Source organism: Puntigrus tetrazona, unplaced genomic scaffold (genome assembly GCF_018831695.1).
Source record: "Puntigrus tetrazona isolate hp1 unplaced genomic scaffold, ASM1883169v1 S000000001, whole genome shotgun sequence".
NCBI lineage: Eukaryota > Metazoa > Chordata > Actinopteri > Cypriniformes > Cyprinidae > Puntigrus > Puntigrus tetrazona.
This window is the reverse complement of record NW_025047681.1, coordinates 2,690,446-2,712,947: the sequence shown is the minus strand read 5'-3', so window position 1 is coordinate 2,712,947 and position 22,502 is coordinate 2,690,446. Positions and strand designations below refer to the sequence as shown.

The following is a 22,502-nucleotide window of genomic DNA, read 5'->3' as shown; positions in this document are numbered from 1 at the left end:
TACAGTATAATGTAGAAGAGTACAATGACAGGGATGTATAATGAAGAGCTTGAACAATTTGTTATTAAATGCAGAGACGATCTCTGTAATCAATTCGATGATAATCACTAGAGGTTAAGTGTCCTACCACACTAGTCTTAAAGTTTAGTCAACATATTCATGGTTATTCTAAATACTAAAGTTCTCTTCCCAAGAGTTGCTAATATTTTAAATAACATATTTAATTTGATAGGTGTTTCTCATATTGTCCCACAGAAATATTATAATAGTGTAGATTATTCTATAATATTTTGCCCTCTTAATTCTTCCTGTTTCCTATTTTGGTTATTTTCCTGTCCTTGTTTAGTCTGATTCCATTCATTTAATTATTCCTTATAGTTTAGTTCCTGTCCGTAGGGTTTGCTTTAATTCTCTGAGTTGTCAGCCATCTGTTGTGCTTAATAGTATATATTTTTAATTTTGTGTATTTGTATGCTATGTTTCTTAATTCTAGTCAGGAACTGGAACAATACAAGAAGAATTCTGAGCACTTTCAAGCAAGGTATAGTATTATAATAGAATGTTGAATATATTGATATTTTCAGTTCTTAGCAAAAATAAAACTTTTTAAACTTTACAGAAAAGACACATTGTTCTTTTGCTTTAAAAATGTTACCTTCATCCTTCATGTATATATATATATATATATAAGTTGTTTTCTTGTTTTCTGTGTTATTATATTACTGTATACATTTGTATTCTTTATTTTGAAACAGTGAATATCGATACAAAGAGGAGCTGAAACTAAAAGGTAATATAAACTTACTTAACTTACTTAACAGTGTATCATAATCATTGATGGGAATAATGGCATTATACATAAATTCATGCCAAAATTATGGAATTCCTTTGAAATACTTCTGCAAATCAGCACAATGTGATTATTATTCATATACCCAGCAACTCATTAATCATCATGTGTTTTATATTGTTATTAGTAGTAGAATTCGTAGTATCACAATTTTGTTAAGAAAGTTTCCTGTCTGTCAGTCACTATGAGTTTTGTTGTGACAACAGTCTGTGGTCTTGCTTGGAGCCCTGATTAGCTCTGATTAAGAGAAAACGGCAATGAACAGCCCGTTCCCGTCACACAGTACAAATAGGTGAAAACCATTCATCAGATTTTGCTTCAGAGCCGACAGTCTTATGACTACAAGCTTTAATGTGCTACTAGAAAGAGGAGAAGCTGAAACAGAAGCTGTTTGAAGACGCGATTAGTGGCATCCGTGTTATACCCTGGGTTTCTCACCTAGAAGAGCAATTTCTGTGCAAGGTCGATTCGCATCTTTTTTAAAGATGACGTTTTAGTTGTGCGGCCCCACCTGGTGGAATTGTCCTAGGCTCCCGCCTGAGGCCTTTAGGCATTGTGCAGGAGGGCGGAGTCCACCCTGCCTCTAAGTCCTCTAGGAAGACAAGTAAGAGACCCTAAGATGGATGGCCTGGAGAGGAATTGCTTTTCAGGGAGGGTGAACAAGTCGCCAAGGTGAAGAGGGGTTTACAGCCCCTACTTCATTGTCCCAAAGAAAGGTGGTAGCTTTCTGACCGCACCTGGACCTGTGAGTTTTGAACTGGGCCCTGCAAAAGCTCCTGTTGAAGACTCCTGGGGCATATGGCTTCCACAGCTGCAGTCACACCGCTCGGGTTTGCTTCATATGAGACCACTTCAGCACTGGATACACTCCTGAGTCCCAAGATGGGTATGGTGCAGTGGGACACTCCGTGTGACAATCACGCTGGCTTGTCATCACACTTTTAGTAGATGGTCAGACTTTGGAACAAGTGTCACAGTATGTGGTTGTAACCACAGATGCCTCCATGACAGGCTGGGGTGCTACATGCAGCGGGCAGGCAGCCTCAAGGTTCTGGATAGGGACTTGTCTGCTTCGGCACATCAACTGCCTAGAGCTACTGGCAGTGCATCTAGCTCTGCAGCTCTTCAGGCCGCTGCTGACAAGCATGTATTGGTCTCCACGGACAATACTGCAACTGTGTCGTACATCAACCATCAAGGGGGTTTACAATCATGCCGCATGGGGCATGCGGTACATATTTTGGGGGAGTTCAATCATGCAGCTGATGCGCTTTCATGACAGCTTACTTTCCCAGAGAATGGCAACTCCACCCCAAGACGATTCAGCTGATTTGGAGTCGATTCGGAGAGGCTCAGGGGGATCTGTTCACATTTTGTGTATCCTCCTATTACCAGCTGTTCTCTTCCCAGACCAAGGTTTCTCAGCCCAGACGTGCTGGCACACAGCTGTCAGGGAGGACGAGGAAAATGTCCTGTTGGTTGCTCCATACTGGCCCACTCAGACTTAGTTTTAAGAACTCAATCTCGTCGTGACAGCCCCTCACTGGCGCATACCTTTGAGAAAGGACTCCCTTTTTCAGGGGATTGGCACCATGTTGCACCTGCATCCAGATCTGTGGAACCTCCTGTGTGGCTTCTGGAAGGACGTGGCAGAAATGATTTACCACAGGCTGTGGTGAAAACTGTTACTCAGGCAAGAGCTCCCTCTACGAGGCCAGCCCATGCCTTGAAGTGGAGACTGTTTGGTAACTGGTGTTCTTCTCACAGAGAAGACCCCCTAAAGGTGCACAATTGGAGTACTGCTCTCCTTCCTGCAAGAAAAGTTGGAGCATAGGCTATCACCCTCCACCTTGAAAGTGTATGTGGCTGCCATTTCAGCTTGTCATGATGCTATAGACGGCCGGCCTTTGGGAAAGCATGATCTCATTGTGAGGTTCCTGAGCGGGGCCAGAAGGTTAAATCCTTCTAGATTACTCCTTGTGCCCTCATACAATCCCTCTGTGGTTCTGGCTGGCCTTCAGAGAGTTCCTTTGAGCCGTTAGAGTCAGTTGTGCTTTAATTCCTGTCTGCTAAGGCAGCACTCCTGACCGCACTCACTTCCAGCAAGACAGTTGGCTCCAAGCTGGTGGAGCTTCCTTGAACACCCTAGGCAGTCAGAATTGGAGGAGCAGTCTGACACCAGTCCCAGTATTGTGTAGCTTTCATTTTAGTTCCTGTCAGTGTATTTTTGCTTTAATTTTCTGATATATATTTTAAAATGTACAGGAAACATTTCTTACCAGTCACAGTCATCTGTTGCTTAATCTGTTGTGCTTAATAGTGTATTTTTTATGTTGTGTATTCTTATGCTATATTTCTTTATTCTAGTCAGGAACTGGAGCAATGCAAGAAGAATTCTGAGCACTTTCAAGCAAGGTATAGTATTAGGTATAGTATTGATATTTTCAGTCTTTAGTAATAGTTTTATATTTTAAAACTACAGAAAACCACATTACTTTTATTTTTTTAGTTTATAAAAACACAGATAAAGGCATAAATGTGTACAACTTAATAATATCAAGTTGTGGCCCTTTTGCCTTTAAAATGTTGCCTTCATTCTTCATGAAATACATATGTACTCTGTACGTTCATATGTGTCTGTACTGTGCTATCAGCTAAATATGCCAATTATAATACTTATACATACAGCCACAGTCCACCTTTAGAGAGTTAAGCACTTTAATGGTGTCCTTAAAGTTGTATTCTTGTTTTACATGTGTTATTATATTACTGTATACATTTGTATCCTTTCTTTTAAAACAGTGAATATCGATACAAAGAGGATCTGAAACAATGCAAAGAGGAGCTGGAAAAAAAAAGGTAATATAAACCGAAGTAATTTATAATGTTACTTAATAGTTTATTATGATCATTGATGTTAATAATGACGTTATAAATAAACAACGTTATTTTTAACAAGTAATCAAATGAACTACCATTTCCCTCATTACAATGGTGCTACCACCGCTACTGAAATAAGAATGCAGTGTTACTATAATTGATTATAGGCTCAGTTGATTTTAATGGATGTACAGTGTAATGTACCTGTATTTGACGTACCATAAACTCTAGTGTGAAGGAGCACGGGTCACAGATGCTTTGACTCACAGACACAAAGAAAGATACAGAACTACATACATAAAACACAGAATCTACGTACAACATGTAAACAATATTCTTTGTTGTATTTTCATTCCAAATAACAGAACCTTTGGAAGTCTTCAGCAAATCAGCACAGACAATGTGATTAATATTCATAAACCCAGCAGCTCATTATGCCTAGTGTGTTTTATATTGTTATTACTAGTTGAATTTGTAGTACCACAATTTTATCACAATTATTTTGTGTGTCCAACCCTTTTTTAATAGAAATGCTAAAAGACAAACGATATCTTAAGCACCACACCAGTCCTAAAGTTCAGTCAACATATTCACGGTTATTCTAAATACTAAAGTCCTTTCATCTTAAAATGCTAAAGTAGCACAAAATCATATTATAATGCTATGAAAAAAATACTATGACGATTATATTCCCAAGGTGTCCATAGAGAGTTGATAATATTTTCAATAATATATTGAATTTAATAGGTGTCTCTCACATTATCCCACAGAAACATTCAAATAGTGTAGATTAGTGTAGAATGTTTTTTCTGTTGAGTATCATTTTCATTTATTTACCATATTTATATTGGAGACATCCAAGTTATTTGACATATTTAAATAGTTATTTTCCCTGGTAATTAGTTACTTTTAATAATGTAACTCAATTACTAACTCAGTTGCTTTTTGCAAGACTATAACTAATTACTTTTTTTAAGTAATGTGCCGAACACTGGTCATAATCATTTGTGTTATGTTTATTTGTTTTGTTTTGTTTATATGTTTGTACACCTAATGTAATGAATAAATAGACCACTTCTCATTGTTAACCACTTGCTTATTATCATACCTTTTATTAACACAAGGTCTGTTTATTACTACTGATACATATTTTGTTCGACCATATTCTACATGCTTAACCCAACCCAATAACTATACTTAACAACTTTAACCTTTCTAACTATTAATAAGAAGCAACATTTGTAGTTAACGCTTGGTTTATATCAAGGATTAGACCTCAAAATGATGTGTGTATTGTAGGTATACCTTGATACAGCTAATAAAAGCATCTTCATAACATCTTTTAAAACCTTTTCTGCATATTATGTGATATTTCTTATTTCTAGAGATGAACTCGAAAAGCACAAGAAGAATCTTCAGCATGAACTCCAAGCACGGTATAGTATTATAGAGTGTAATGTTGTCCATGGCAATACTTTTACAATTTCAAAACTGTACAGCAATGCATTTTTCTTATTTACATCAAAGAAAGAAGGACATACTCACCAGTCGAGTAATTCGGTACAACTTGTTAGTATCAGGTTGGACCTCCTTTTCATTTCTGAATTCTGCCTTTACTCTTCATGATATATATTGAAAGAAGCACAGGAAACGTTTCATTTCGTGTGGAGTAATCACTCTCCAAATTTTGAGGTTTTGATGCTAGAAGTCAGACTTAATTATTATTGTCTTTATTATAAGTGACAATAAAGCAGAGAAACTCTGCAGAGAATCAGTAGAGACAATGAAAACTAGATATCAAGAGAGAACACTCAGCAGAATCTGCAACAACAAAACAATACTTTGCTTGTCCGGTTTGGTATAGCCCAGACTTTTTTTTTGGTTCAGTAAAACATACTTATCGTTACGTCATTTTTCACGGTAGAGTAAATGCTACAAAAAGTGAAATATTTGCAGTGTACCTATAAAATATGTACATTTGTTATGTGACATGTCCCATTAGATCTATTACAGTTTTTCACAGAATATACTAAGGGTGCATACTGTAAACCAATTAACTATTAATTTTTTTGTTTTCTTCATTAAAGAATGGTTATCCTGCATCAGCGTAACGTAACATTTACTGTGTGTGTGTGTGTGTGTGTGTGTGTGTGTGTGTATACGTATGTTTTATATGTACTATTTCTTCATTCTAGTCAGGAACTGGAACAATACAAGACAAATTCTGAGAACCTTCAAGCAAGGTATAGTATTACAATAAAATATAGAATATATTGATCATTTCAGTCCTCAGCAAGTCTTTTATATTTTAAAACTATACAGAAAAACACATTACTATTTGTTGTTTGTTTTTAAAAACACACATGAAGGCATAAATAGGTACAACTTATTAATATCAAGTTGAACCCTTTCGCCTTCAAAACTTCGCTTTATTCTTCATGACATCTTTATTCTTCTTGTTCTCCATGTGTCATTGCATTACTGTATGCATTTGTATTCTTTCTTTAAAACAGTGAATATCAATGTAAAGAGGAGCTGAACCAATACAAAGATGAGCTGAAACAATACAAGGAGGAGCTAAAACAAAAGGGTAATATTAACTGAAGTCATTTATAACAGTACTTAATAGTGTATTATGATCATTGATGGGAATAACAATGTTAAAAATAAATGATTTTTTCTAGTAACGAGTTATCAAACAAATTTACGCTACAATGAAAGTACTGCTACTGAAATAAGAATGCAGTGTTACTATAATTGATTATAGGCTCAGATGATTTTAATGGATGTACAGTGTAATGTACCTGTAGTTGACGTAAATTACAGCTAGTAAAAATTGTTTTAATTATTGTAAGATTGATGTAAAAAGTCCCCACGCTGTATTTAATCAAAACACTCATTTTTGATTGGTACTGACAGTCATACGTCATTTCATGATGACAGACGCGACACAACACTGTCATTATTTTTACGCTTATCTCTGTCTGTTCTGAATTTAATAGGAGAAAAGTATTAATAATATTTCATCCCATACTATCTTACTAAGCATTAATAAGCAGCAACTTTGGAGTTTGAGGAAACGTCACAGTTAATAGCGTGTGTGTTTGATCCCATCACTGTTCTCTACTCTAAAGTCTTACCAAAGCATCTTCACAACATCTTATAAAACCTTTTTGGCAAATGAAAAAACCCCAAACAAAATATTAGCTTTCTTTTTACTTGTTGTATTATTTATGGGATATTTCTTATTTCTAGAGATGAACTCGAAAAGCACAAGAAGAATTTTCAGCATGAACTCCAAGCACGGTATAGTATTATAGAATATACAGTTTTTAAGAGACTTTTTACATAGATGCATTTTTCTGCGACAGCAAATGGTATATCCAAGGGAATTGTAGAATTGTAATCTTAATCCAGTAAACAAGCGATGGTCAGGGCAGGGAGCAAAACATTCATTAAACAGGAAATAGTCCAGGGTCAAAATCCAAGTGGACAATTCAAAGTAACAAATGAAAATAAGACAAACTATGAAAACTAGGCAAAGGCTTTGACCATGACAATGGCTAACAACGTGAAAACTAGATATAAAGAGAAAACGCTTTAAAGTCTGCAACAACAAAACAATACTTTGCTTGTCCAGTTTGGTATAGCCCCGACTATCTGGCCGCCAAACAGGAAAACACTGGAGAAGAAGCAGAGGGAGTGAAGACAGACAGATCAGAGATCCTTCTTCTGGCCTGGTGTTACAATTTTAAGTTAATTGCAGTAAAACAAGCATATTGCTATTCTATTATATATATGCATGTTTAATTCTTCTGATATATATATATATATATATATATATATATATATATTAAAAGGTACAGTAAACATTTCTTACCTGTTGCACTTAATAGTGTATTTTTTTAATATTGTGTCTTGTTTCTTAATTCTAGTCAGGAACTGGAACAATACAAGAAGAATTCTGAGTATGTTCAAGCGAGGTATAGTATTATAATACAATATATTGATATTTGCAGTTCTTAGCAATAGTTTTGGTTTATATAAAACACAAATAATGGCATAAATAGGTGCAACTTATTAATATGAAGTTGGACCCCCTTTGCTTTCGTTTCTTCATGACATACATACATGTGTATATATACATGTGTACTGTGCTATCAGCTAAATATGTCAATTATAATACTTATACATACAGCAACAGTCCACCTTTAGAGAGACAAACACTTCAATGGTGTCCTTAAAGTTGTATTCTTGTTTTCTATGTGTTATTATATTACTGTATACATTTTATTATTTCTTTTAAAACAGTGAATATCGATACAAAGAGGAGCTGGAAAAAAAAGGTAATAAAACTGTAGTTATTCATAACATTACTTAAGTCTATTTTTTAAGTCTATTCTTAAGTCTGTTTTAATCATTGGTGGAATAACACTATTATAAATAAAAATGTTATTTTTTCCAGTAACAATTTATCAAACAAACGACTTAATATATTAACTATATGTTACTATAATTTATTATAGGCTCAGTTGATTTTAATGGATGTACAGTGTAATGTATTTGATGTACCATAAACTCTAGTGTGAAGGAGCACGGGTCACAGATGCTTTTACTCACAGACACAAAGAAAGATACAGAACTACATACATAAAACACAAAATCAACATGCTACATGTAAACAATATTCTTTGTTGTATTTTTGTGTCAAAATAACAAGAGTTCGTATTATTTCTAATAGTATTATTATTATTCATTGAATTCATAGTAGAATTCATAGTATTAATTCATAGTAACAATTTTATCACAATAATTCCCCCACGCCTAAAGCGTTTCTTTTTTGGTCAGTTTCCTGTCCTAGTTTTGCCTGATTATGATTCCATTCACACGTGTTTTTAATTACTCCTTGTAGTTTAGTTTAAGTAATTATCTGTGTAATTTTGCTTTAATTCTCTAATATACTGTATATTTTTAAAGGTACAGGAAATGTGTTGGTTGCGTATTTACATATGTATAGAGAATGGAGACGTTATGTTGTGACAGACTGTGGTCTTGCTTGGAGCCCTGATTAGCTCTGATTAAGAGATTAAGCTCGAAATTAAGCTTGATTAGCTCTGATTAAGAGAGCTGATACTGCGAGGATGCTCAACCAGGGTTTGCTGTCCAGGAACACGACCAGGTGAGAAGGCGACGCATCCCAGTGTGAGGGGAATGGCACAGCAAGTTTGATAGCCGACCAGTTTCTACCGGTTGCTTAAAAAATGGGAAAAAACTGGCTTGATGTGGAGATTGTAATAACATGCAAATGTGTTTGGTATCGCCCAGCCCAAAGCTCTACTGATGTCTGGTAGAGAGGCGCCGTGCACCAACGCAGGGAAGTTATCCACACTCCTGGTAAAGTGGTCCTTCACACCCAGGGGCATGGCTGTCCCTGAGAATGGTACGCTCAGGCAATGGCACTATCCACTATCCAGTGAGCCAACCTCTGCTTGGATGCAGCCTTTCCTTTATGCTGACCACCGTAACAGACAAAGAGCTGCTCAGAGTTCCTGAGGCTCTGGGTGTAGTCCGTGTAGACGCGGAACACAGCAATGCTAAGGCTGGATGTGCCTGCTCTGGGGGTAATGCTTGCAGGCTCACCACCTGATTGAAGAAATGCGTAGTGGGAACCTTCAGCACTATAAGATTTGTATCTGATTATTAATATGAATTAAGTGAATTTAGCTTTTCAATTAATATTTGGGGAATCAAATATTAATAATTGGAGTTGGTTTCATGAAATGTATAAAATACACTTTATTGGCTAATCCGTCCAGCGTTTAGCATAATTAAAGGTATCTTACCAACTTTGTCTATTTCATGATCAGCAAAATAACCACAAATTGGTATCACTTATTTGTTTATCTGACTTAATAGTTCTGAGCTGGGTAGCGCAGATCTGTGCGGAGTTTGAATTTAAAATTTGTGACAATTTGTGAAAATCTCTCGTCGCTGGGCTGCTCAGCTTTGGGAGTTTCAGAGATGTAGCTGCAGAGAGTCAAATGGAGTTCTCAATGAAGGAACGCTGGAGCACATCATTGATTTGCATTGCGGAAAAGTTGTTCCAAGTCATGGAATGTGCACTGCCCGATGGAGGAAACTTCTCCGAAGGAGAGGAAACTTCTTCTTTCCTCTTTTCTCCTCTTTGAAAGCTTCTTATTTCAAAGTTTTAAAACAGCTGATTTAGGCTTTTTCCCTGGGTGGTGCTGTCCAATCAATGAGGGCTACAGGGCGTGTTCACACCCAGTTTGGCTCTTCTTGCATCCATTAATTACTTTACATTAACAAAGAGTTTCCGTCCCATTTGGAGATTGCATCTCTGCAATGTTCTATAATTTATAGAACATTTCCTACATCCCATATAACAACAAAATCACAAACATTCATTCACACCATGAGAGGGGTGGGGTAGAGGTGGTCTGTAGACAGAAAGGCACTGCGATGGGTGCTCGGTCAGTTTTATGGCTTGTGAACAGTTTTAGAAGGAGACACAAAGGATTCTTCTGAGAAAGTGATTCTTTTTAGTAGCTTGTGTTGTTTTGTTCACCAAGATCCTAAAGCACGTATCTAGGCCAGGGTCTCAGGACGATGTGAAAGTAGGCCGGCCCGAAGCACACATCAAAACTTCATCCTCAGAGGATAAATGATATCGACATCTGATCTTCTATCAGTGCACCAAATGATATGCTGGGAACATCATCAGACAGCGCAGAAAAATCATTGACGCAGAAGAGCTGCTGCAGGAGAAATGAAAGGTCCGCTAGGACTGGCCTGGCAGAAATGCTCTCACTGTTATCCTCAGATCGCCAGAGCAGAAAAACCAGCATAGGTAGTGACAGAGGGGCCCACTCATCCCCATGAGGAGAGAGATGGGATTGCAGTGCTGTCATGGTTACATGCTCATAACAAATGCATTAACCATCCACGAACACAGCCTCAGTGTGCTGGATGTTCAGACACTGAAGACTACGATCGTGGCTGTTGACAGACCACAACAACTGCAACCAAGAGAGCATGATTGGAGCGGCATCTTTGAAAAGATGGAAGCCGACCGTGTTCAGAAACTGTTCTTTGGGGAAACACCCAGGGGAATCGCTGAACAACAGGGATGCCACCGATTCTGTCTTACTGCCACTGACAGACAGGGAATATTTCTAACCACATGTCAGAACTGTCAGAGTCATCTGTTGCACTGAATAATATATTTTTTTAATATTGTGTTTTTTATGCTATATTTCTTATTCTAGTCAGGAACTGGAACAATACAAGAAAAATTCTGAGCGCTCTCAAGCAAGGTATAGTATTAGAATAAAATATAGAATATATTGATAATTTCAGTCCTTAAGGATAGTTTTATATTTTAAAACTGTGCAGAAAAACACATTACATTTTTTTTGTTGAAAAAAACACAAATAAAGGCATAAATAGGTACGACCTATTAAAATCAAATTGGACCAACTTTTTGCTTTCAAATATATATATATACTGTATATATATATATATATATATATATATATATATATATATACACATCATGAAACACTTCAATGGCATCCTTAAACTTGTATTTTTGTTTTTTATGTGTTATTATATTACTGTATACATTTTATTATTTCTTTTAAAACAGTGAATATCGATACAAAGAGGAGCTGAAACAAAAAAGGTAATATTAACTGAAGTCATTTAAAACATTATTTAACTGTGTAAATGCAGCATTACTATATTTTATTATAAGCTTTTTATAATAGTATTTTTAAATTTATCCCCTTTTTTTATAGAAACGCTAAAAGTTTCCTATTTTGGTAATTTTCCTGTCATTGTTTAGTCTGATTATGATACTGTTAACATGTTTGTTTTTAATTATTCCTTGTAGTTTAGTCCCTGTCTGTGTAATTTTGCTTTAATTCTCTGATATATATTTTTAAAGGTACAAGAAACATTTTTTACCACATGTCAGAACTGTCACAGTCATCTGTTGTGATTAATAGTGTATTCTTTTAATGTTGTGTATTTTTATGCTATATTTCTTAATTCTAGTCAGGAACTGGAACAATACAAGAAGAATTCTGGTAGCGCGTTCAAGCAAGGTATAGTATTAGAATAGAATATAGAATATATTGATATTTTAGCAATAGTTTAATATTGAAAAATATAGAAAAACACATGACATTTTTTGTTTATAAAAGACACATAAAGAAAGGCATGAATAGGTACGACTTAAGCTCAGATTGACCCCCTTTGCCTTCAAAAGTTCAACTTCATTCTTCATGACATATATATATATATATATATATATATAAAAAAATAAATAATGTATATATATATTTATACACATTCCTGTCTGTACAGTGCTATCAGCTGAATATGCCAAGTATAACACTTATACATACAGCCACTGCCCCCTTTGGAGAGCCAAGCACTTCAGTGGTGTTTTTCAAAGTTGTTTTCTCTTTTTCCATGTGTTATTATATTACTGTATACATTTATATTCTTTCTTTTAAAACAGTGAATATCGATACAAAGAGGAGCTGAAACAAAAAAGGTAATATTAACTGAATTCATTCATGACATTACTTACGTGTATTATAATCATTGATGGGAATAATTTTCCGTACTGACTAATCAAACAAATCACTGCTTCCTCCATTACAATGGCGATACCGTGACTGAAATAGCAGTGTTACTATAATTTATTAAAGTTTCAGTTGATTTTAATGAATATACAGTATAATGTACCTGTATTTGACGTACCATAAACTCTAGTGTGAAAGCGCATGGGTCACAGATGCTTTGACTCGCATAGTCAAAGAAAGAGCTAGATACATTAAATGCAAATTCAACGCACTACATGTAAACGCTGTCACAATAGCTCAGGGAAGAAAGGCAGACTGAAGGAGATTCAAGGTAACGTTACCCACAGCCTCTGGGAGCAGTAGGATCTGGGTGAGCCTGATGGAACGAGTTTGTCATCCTTACCTTCCCACAATCTTTCCATGGGACCGTATCCTTCCCAGTCTATTAGGTACTGGAGGTGGCTGCCTTGCCTGGAGACATTGCCCGAGCTCCTAATACGCTCGGTCTGGCTGTTCGCCTGTGGATGGTATCCGGATGATAGTCTGCCGGATACCCTGAGCAGACGGAAGAATCTGCACCACACTCAAGAGGTGAATTGGGACCCTCGGTCTGATACTATGTCTTGTTTTGGAAGACATGAGTAAATAGAGTGTTGGCCATCTCCAGGGCCGTTGGTAATACAGCTAAGGGAATGAACTTGCATGCATTAGAGAACGGATCTACAACTATGAGCACTGCTGTGTAACCATCTGATTGGGGTAGGTCAGTAGAGAAGTTGACTCAGATGTGTGACCAGGGGCATTGTGGAATAGGCAACGGGACTGGTTTGCCTTCAGGGAGCCGCTGTGGAGTTGGTGATGGCACAGACAAAACAGGACTTGACATATCGGGCAACATACCAGGCCATGTTGGGCCACCAATAACGGTTGGAGAAGCGAGAGGGTTTAGTGGCTATCTGGGTGTCTGGATCCCGGATAAGTGTATATGGAGTCCAGGAGACGTAGGCGTAGACAGGATGGTACGTACGTGTGGTCTCCTGGACCTCATGGCAGAGTGGCGTGGATCTGAACATCCAGGGTCCATTGAACTGGGGATGCAAAGACTGTTAATGGAAGTATGGATTCAGGTTCATCGGGATCTTGGTCTGGTTGATGGAGCGGTGATAGAGCATCAGCTTTGATGTTCTTGGTACCAGGACGGTAGGTGATGGTAAAGTGGAAGCGGGTTAAGAAGATGGCCCAACGGGCCAGTTGGGGATTTAGATGTTTGGCCTCTTGTAGATACTGGAGGTTCTTATGATCAGTAATCACCTCAAATAGGTATTTGCTCCTTTTAACCAGTGCTGCCACTCCTCCATGGCCAATAGCTCTCCGTTTCCCACGTCATAATTCTGCTCCAGCGGGGTCAACTTCTTGGAGAAGTAGGCTCATGGATGGAGTACAGCTCATGGATGGAGCCCAGCAGCTCATTATTCCTAGTGCATTTTATATTGTTATTACTAGTAGAATTCGTAGTATCACAATTTTGTTTATCACAACTACTTTTCATTTTGGCCCCCTTTTTTAAAAATGCTAAAAGTTTTTGGTAATTTTCCTGTCCTTGTTTTGTCTGATTATGATTCTGTTCACATGTTTTTAATTATCCCTTGTACTTTAGTCCCTGTCTGTGTAATTTTGCTTTAATTCTTTGATATATATTGTTAAAGGTTCAGGAAACATTTCTTACCACATGTCAGAACTGTCTCTTGCACTTAATAGTGCATTTTTTTTAATATTGTATATTTTTATATTTCTTATATTGATATGTTTCTTAATTCTAGTCAGGAACTGGAACAATACAAGAAGAATTCTGAGAACTTTCAAGCAAGGTATAGTATTAGAATTGAATATATGATATTTTATATTTGAAAAATGTACAGAAAAACAGACAATTCTGTTTTAGTTTATAAATAAAATAAAATAAAAGGCATGAATAGATGTATTTATTTATTTATTTATTTATATAGGCACATTCTTGTCTGTACTGTGCTATCAGCTAAATATGTCAATTATAATACTTATACATACAGCCACAGTCCTCCTTTAGAGAGACAAGCACTTCAATGGTGTCCTTAAAGTTGTATTCTTGTTTTCCATTCATTATTACATTACTGTATACATTTTCTTTTTCTTTTAAAACAGTGAATATCGATACAAAGAGGAGCTAAAGCGAAAAAGGTAATTTAAACTGAAGTCATTTAAAACATTATTTAATTGTGTAAATGCAGTGTTACTATATTTTACTATAGGCTTTTATAATAGTATTTTTAAATTTCCCCCTTTTTTATAGAAATAGTAATTTTCCTGTCATTGTTTAGTCTGATTATGATACTGTTCACATGTTTTTCTTTTATTATCCCTTGTAGTTTAGTCCCTGTCTGTGTAATTTTGCTTTAATTCTCTGATATATATTTTTAGAAGGTATAAGAAACATTTCTTACCACATGTCAGAACTGTCACAGTCATCTGTTGTGTTTAATAGTGTATTCTTTTAATGTTGTGTATTTTTATGCTATATTTCTTTATTCTAGTCAGGAACTGGAACAATACAAGAAAGAATTCTGAGCGTGTTCAAGCGAGGTATAGTATTAGAATAGAATATTCAATATATCGATATTTTCAGTTCTTAGTAATAGTTTTATATTTAAAAATGTATAGAAATTCACATACATTTTTTTTGTTTATAAAGACACATAAAGAAAGGCATGAATAGGTACGACTTAAGCTCAAATTGGACCCCCCTTTCACCTTCAAAATTTCATTTCATTCTTCATGACATATATATATATATATATATATATATATATATATATATATATATATATATAAAAAATAATGTATATATATATTTATACACATTCCTGTCTGTACAGTGCTATCAGCTGAATATGCCAAGTATAACACTTATACATACAGCCACTGCCCCCTTTGAGAGCCAAGCACTTCAGTGGCGTTTTCAAAGTTGTTTTCTTGTTTTCCATGTGTTATTATATTACTGTATACATTTATATTCTTTCTTTTAAAACAGTGAATATCGATACAAAGAGGAGCTGGAAACAAAAAGGTAATATTAACTGAATTCATTCATGACATTACTTACGTGTATTATAATCATTGATGGGAATAACGAGCGTTATAAAAACGTTATTTTTCCGGTAATAACTAATCAAACAAATCACTGCTTCCTCCATTACAATGGCGCTACCACTACTGAAAAAGAAATGCAGTGTTACCATAATTTATTATAGGCTCAGTTGATTTTAATGGATGTACAGTGTAATGTACCTGTATTTGACGACGTACCATAAACTGTAGTGTGAAGGAGCACGGGTCACAGATGCTTTGACTCACAGACACAAAGAAAGAGCTAGATACATAAAATTCAAATTTAACGATTTTCATGTAAACGCTCACACTCGCTCAGGGAAGGCAGGCAGGCAGCCTGAAGGAGATTCAAGGTAATTTATTAATCTTAAACCTTAAACGGGGTGAAACTCAACAGAAGATCTCAAATTGGAAAGGCTTATCTGAGTTAGTCAAAGTCCTTATGACATCCAACAGGGATTCATAGATTGACGAAGGAGAGAGTAGGGATACAACCTCAAGACCACCCGATGGGAGACTAGAGTGAGCGTGCTTGTATGGTGGCACTGATTGGGTACAGGTGAGGGTGGAGGTGTTCAGAATTCTGATGTTTGTGATCGGGAGAATGAGGATGACTGAGTAGGTGAAGCGGGTGTTTCTGTGACACTACCCCCTCCCCCATGGGCGTCTCCTGGCACCTATATCTGGCGGCAAGGACGGCTACAGCCTCTGAGAGCAGTACGATCTGGGTGAGCCTGATGGAACAAGTTTGTCATCCTTACCTGCCCACAATTTCTCCATGGGACCATATCCTTCCCAGTCTATCAGGTACAGGAAGTGGCCGCCTTGCTGCCTGGAGTCAAGGATTTCCTGTCCCCGATAGATGTTGCGGTGATGAGGATCTCGGGTGGGAGAGGGAGGTAGCTCTTGGGCTGTGGAGGAAGGGAGAAGAGGATTAGTGTAGCGTTTTAGCTGTGAGACACGAAATCTGGTGTGAAATCCCAAAGTGGCGAGGAGTTCAAGCCGGTAGGTGACTGTGTTGATTTGCTGGACCACTCGAAGGGAACTATATTTCAGGAACTCAGCTTCCTGCAGGGCAGTCGGAGGCATATGTCCCGGGTGGAGAGCCATAGGCGGGGTTGTCCAAACAACGAGCATCAGGATCACATTATTACCTCTGAACTGCCCGCTGGAGATAGACATGCGCTTGGTCCCACACCTTCGCGCTCGAAACCAGTAATCTTCCGCTGGGATGACGGAAGGGCTCACCGTACTCAGGAAAGGGTGGTGGTTGATAGCCTAGCATGCACTGAAACAGGGTGAGACCGGTAGCTTCTTGGCGCAGGGAATTTTAAGTGCATATTTGGCCCAAGGCAGATACTAGTTCCAGCTGTCTTGCTGTTCATAAAAAGTAAGCCTGGAGACATCACCCGAGCTCCTATTACGCTCGGTCTGGCCGCTCATCTGTGGATGGTATCCGGATTACAGGCTGCCGGGTACTATGAGCAGACAGAAGAATTCACGCCACACTCGAGAGGTGAATTGGGACCCTCGGTCTGATACTATGTCTTGTTTTGGAAGACATGAGTAAATAGAGTGTTGGCCATCTCCAGGGCCGTTGGTAATACAGCTAAGGGAATGAACTTGCATGCATTAGAGAACGGATCTACAAACTGCATGAGCACTGCTGTGTAACCATCTGATTGGGGTAGGTCAGTAGCAAGGTTTCAGATGTGTGACGGGGACATTGGAGATGACCAGCGGGACTGGTTCACGCCCATTTACACATTTTACATTTAGTCATTTAGTGGTAGCCTTTATCCAAGCTGACGTACAAATGAGAGTAGGCATATAGAAACAGAGTGTAATATCAGCAAAGGGCAGTAGTGCATAGAAGTGCTCTTGAGTAGGGTCTTTGTCTTACTAACGCAGACACAGGCTTTTTTTCGGCTTAAGAGAGAAGGAGGATAGGAAGGGCAGAGAGGAAGAAGAAGAGAAAGTGCTATCAATGTTGAGTCAAGTGCAAACGAAAAGATGAGTTTTGAGTTGGTTTTGAAGACTGCTAATCGAGCTCTGCTGCCCTAGTGGCAATGGGCAGATCGTTCCACCAGCGAGAACAGACCAGGTAAAGTGCGCAAAGTGATTTTTGCACCTTTTTGTGAGAAGGCACTGCAAGGCGCCTTTCATTTGCAGGCAGCTGAGCACCTGGAGGGAACATATGATTCAATTAGTGGGTGTAAGTCGAGGAGGCGGAGCCTGTGATTGTCCTGTAGGCCAGCATCAGAGTTGCGGGATTTGATGCGGGCATCTAGCAAGGAAGCCAGTGTAAACTAATGAAGAGGGGGTGTAGCGTGGGCCTCCTTGGATTTAGTTCAGAAGACCACCTGGCCGCTGCATTCTGGACCATCTGAGAGGTGGTTGCCTTGGGGCTGGAGGCCCAACAAGGAGGCGGTGCAGTAATCAAGTCTGCTCCAGGACTAGTGCCTGGGCGAGGATCTGTGTAAGCGTGTTCTGATAAGTATGGTCTGATTTTCCTGATGTTGTACAGCTGAAACCTGCAAGATCGAGAGCAGTTTTTAGGAAATGTGCTCAGTGAGGGGATTAGCTGATGCGTCAATGGGTACTCAAGGTTCCTAGCTGACCCAGGGAGCACGCTGCCTTGGAGTTGGTGATAGCACAGACAAAACAGGACTTGACATATCGGAGCAACATACCAGGCCATGTTGGGCCACCAATACTTGGTTGGAGAGGCGAGAGGTTTAGTGGCTATCTGGGTGTCTGGATCCGGATAAGTGTATATGGAGTCAGGAGCGTGAGGCGTAGACAGGATGGTATCACGTGTAGTCTCTGGACCTCATGGCAGAGTGGCGTGGATCCTGAACATCCAGAGTCCATTGAATAGGGATGCAAAGACTGTTAATGGAAGTATGGATTCAGGAGTTCCTTCGGGATCTTGATCTGGTTGATGGAGGCGGTGATAGAGCATCAGCTTTGATGTTCTTGGTACCAGGGCCAGGTAGTGATGGTAAAGTGGAGCGGGTTAAGAAAGATAGTGGCCAGATGATTTGAAATTTAGATGTTTGGCCTCTTGTAGATACAGGAGGTTCTTATGATCAGTAATCACCTTAAATAGGTATTTTTGCTCCTTTTAACCAGTGCTGCCACTCCTCCGCGGCCAATAGCTCTCCGTTTCCCCGCGTCCTTAATTCTGCTCAGCGAAGTCAACTTCTTGGAGAAGTACTTAGGCTCATGGATGGAGTAGCTCATGGATGGAGCCAGCTCATTCTAGTCGTTTTATATTGTTTTTACTAGTAAATTCGTAGTATCACAATTTTGTTTATCCTTTACTTTTCATTTGGCCTTTTTTTTAATGCTAAAAGTTTTTGGTAATTTCCTGTCCTTGTTTGTCTGAATTATGATACTGTTCACATGTTTTTAATTATCCCTTGTACTTCAGTCCTATCTGTATAATTTTGTAATTCTTTATTTGATATATATTGTTGAGTTCAGGAAACATTTCTTACCACATGTCAGAACTATCTCTTGCATAATGGTGCATTTTTTAATATTGTATATTTTATATTTCTTATATTGATATATTTCTTAATTCTAGTCAGGAACTGGAACAATACAAGAAGAATTCTGAGAACTTTCAAGCAAGGTATATAGTAATAGAATTGAATATATGATATTTTATATTTGAAAAAATGTACAGAAAAAACAGACAATTCTGTTGCACTAGTTATAAATAAAATAAAATAAAAGGCATGAATAGATGTATTTATTTATTTATTTATTTATATGACACATTCTTGTCTGTACTGTGCTATCAGCTAAATATATCGAATTATAATACTTATACGCTACAACCACAGTCCACCTTTAGAGAGCCAAGCACTTCAATCATTGTCCTTAAAGTTGTATTCTTGTTTCTATGTATTTATTATATTACCTTATACATTTTATTCTTTCTTTAAAATGATGAATATCGATACACAAAGAGGCTAAATGAAAAGGTAATTTAAACTGAAGTCATTTAAAACATTATTTAGTGTATAAATGCAGTGTTAATATATTTTATTATAGGCTTTTTATAATGAAGTATTTTAAATTTTGGCATAGAATAGTAATTTTCCTGTCATTGTTTAGTCTGATTATGATACTGTTCCATGTTTTTTTCTTTTATTATTCATATGTTTAGTCCCTATCTGTGTAATTTTGCTTTAATTCTCTGATATATATTTTTAAAGTACAGGAAACATTTTTACATGTCAGAACTGTCTGATCATCTGTTGTGTAGTGTATTCTTTAATGTTGTGTATTTTTATACTATATTTCTTAATTCTAGTCAGGGCCTGGAACAAGTATAAGAAGAATTCTAGCGTATTCAAGCGAGGAATTATAGGTATTAGAATAGAATATTCAATATATTGATATTTTCAGTTCTTAGCAATGAATTTTATATTTAAAAATGTATAGAAAAACACATACATTTTTGTTTATAAAAGACACATAAAGAAGGCATGAATAAGTCGACTTAAGCTCAAATTGGACCCCCTTTATTCAAAATTTACTTCATTCTTCATGACATATATATATATATATATATATATATATATATATATATATATATATATATACTATATAAAATAAATATATATGAAAGTATACATTCCTGTCTGTACAGTGCTATCAGCTGAATATGCCAGAGTATAACACTTATACATACAGCCTGCACCTTTGGAGAGCCAAACTTCAGTGGCGTTTTCAAGTTATTTCTTATTTTCTATGTATTTATTATATTACTGTATACATTTATATTCTTTCTTTTAAAACAGTGAATATCATTAAGAGCAGCTGGAAACAAAAAGTAATATTAACTGAATTCATTCATGACATTACTTACGTGTATTATAATCATTGATGGGAATACTTGGCGTTATAAAAACGTTATTTTCCACGATAATAACTAATCAAACATAAATCACTGCTTCCTCCATTTACAATAGAAGCGCTACCACTACTGAAAAAGAAATGCAGAAGTGTTACCATGATTGATTATAGGCTCAGTTGATTTTAATGGATGTACGGTGTAATGCCTGTATTTGACGATATGACTCTAGTGTGAAGGGTGCGGAGTCACAGATGCTTTGACTCACAGACACAAAGAAGAGCTAGATACATGTTCAGATTTAGCACTGCATGTAAGCGTCACTCGCTCCGGGAGGCGGGCAGGCGGCCTGAGAGAGGAGATTCAAGGTAATTTAATCTTAGGCCTTAAGCGGGGTGAAACTCAGCAGAGATCAAATTGGAAAGGCTTATCTGAGTTAGTCAAAGTCCTTCTTATGACATCCAGCTTGAGGATTCATGAGTTGGCCGAAGGGAGAGGGAGTAGGGATGCAACCTCGAGACCAGCCCGATGGGAGACTAGAGTAGGCGTGCTTGTATGGTGGCACTGATTGGGTACAGGTGAGGGTGGAGGTGTTCAGGAGATTCTGATGTTTGTGATCGGGAGAGATGGGGATGACTGAGTAGTGGAAAGCTTGGGTATTTTCTGTGACACTCCACCCTCCCCATGGGCGTCTCCTGGCACCTATATCCGGTAGCAAGGCGGCTACAGCCTCCTGAGAGCAGTACGATCTGGATGAGCCTGATGGAACAAGTTTATCCATCATACCTGCCCACAGATTTCTCCATGGGACCATATCCTTCCAGTCTATCAGGTACAGGAAGTGGCACATGCCTTGCTGCCTGGAGTCAAGGATTTCCTGTCCCGATAGATGTTGCGGTGATGAGGATCTCAGGTAGGGGGAGGGAGGTGGCTCTTCTGGGCTGTGGAGGAAGGGAGAAGTGGATTAGTGTAGCGTTTTAGCTGTGAGACCACGAAATCTGGGTGAAATCCCAAAGTGGCGCGAGGAGTTTAGGCGGTAGGTGACTGTGTTCATTTGCTGGACCACTCGAAGGGAACTATATTTCAGGAACTCTGGCTTCCTGCAGGGTGATGGGGCATATGTCGGGTGGAGAGCCATAGGCGGGAGTTGTCCAAACAAGCATGACATCAGGATCGTGTACCTCTGAACTGCCACAGGACTAGACATGCGCCAGTCCCACATATTCTCGCTCTAAAACCAGTAATCTTCCGCTGGGATGACAGAAGGGCTCACCATTACCAGGAAGGGTGGTGGTTGATAGCCTAGCATGCACTGAAACAGGTGAGACCGGTAGCTTCTTGGCGCCCAGGGGTACAGCATATTTGGCCCAAGGCAGATACTGAACAAGCTGTCTTGCTGTTCATAAAAGTAAGCCTGGAGACATCACCTTTGAGCTCTGTGCATTTCGATCTGCAGCGTTCATCATGGATGGTATCGGGATTACAGGCTGCCCGTTATATGAGCAGACGGAAGAATTCATGCCACACTCGATAGGTGGGTGGGACCCTAGGTCTGATGCTATGTCTTCAGGCAGGCTGAGTTTTGGAAGACATGAAGTAAATGAGTGTTGGCCATCTCAGGGCCGTTGGTAATGCAGCTAAGGAATGAACTTGCATGCATTAGAGAACGGATCTACAACTATGAGCACTGCTGTGTATAACCATCTGATTGGAAGTAGGTCAGTAGCAAGGTTGGGAAGGAATTACAGGGAAACATTTCTTACCACATGTGGGAGACTGTCTGATCATTCATCACTTAATAGTGTATTCTTTTAATATTGTATTTTATGATATATTTCTTTATTCTAGTCAGGAATGAGACAATGCAGAGAATTCACAAGTATTTCAAACAAGAGTATAGTATTAGAATAGAATATGAATATATTGATATTTTCAATCCTTAGCAATAGTTTTATATTTTAAAACTGTATAGAAAAACCCTATACTTTTTATTATTATTTTATATAAAAAAACACAAATAAAGGAATAAATAAGTTTTAACTTATTATTGTCAATTTTATTTTCATAATTTCACCATCATTCTTCATATATATATATATATACATACATACAGGCACAGTCACCTTTGAAACAAACACTTCCAATG

At 37.7% G+C, this 22,502-nt stretch overlaps 1 protein-coding gene and 3 long non-coding RNA genes across 52 annotated transcripts in view; 3 read left to right on the top strand and 1 right to left on the bottom strand.

Annotated features, from left to right (window-relative positions):
• Nucleotides 1–22,502, bottom strand: part of LOC122331512 (trichohyalin-like) — a 590,129-nt gene that overhangs the window by 302,322 nt on the left and 265,305 nt on the right. The gene's annotated exons all lie outside the window — the stretch shown is intronic.
• Nucleotides 527–6,318, top strand: LOC122331611. Its single transcript, XR_006248234.1, has 5 exons — nucleotides 527–541; nucleotides 3,653–3,709; nucleotides 5,116–5,166; nucleotides 5,926–5,973; nucleotides 6,244–6,318. It is a non-coding gene; the product is annotated as an uncharacterized LOC122331611 (long non-coding RNA).
• On the top strand, nucleotides 6,984–11,817 carry LOC122331629. Its single transcript, XR_006248258.1, has 4 exons — nucleotides 6,984–7,036; nucleotides 7,666–7,713; nucleotides 11,397–11,432; nucleotides 11,807–11,817. It is a non-coding gene; the product is annotated as an uncharacterized LOC122331629 (long non-coding RNA).
• LOC122331623 lies at nucleotides 13,729–14,928 on the top strand. The gene is made up of 4 exons (XR_006248251.1): nucleotides 13,729–13,820; nucleotides 14,163–14,210; nucleotides 14,524–14,559; nucleotides 14,913–14,928. It is a non-coding gene; the product is annotated as an uncharacterized LOC122331623 (long non-coding RNA).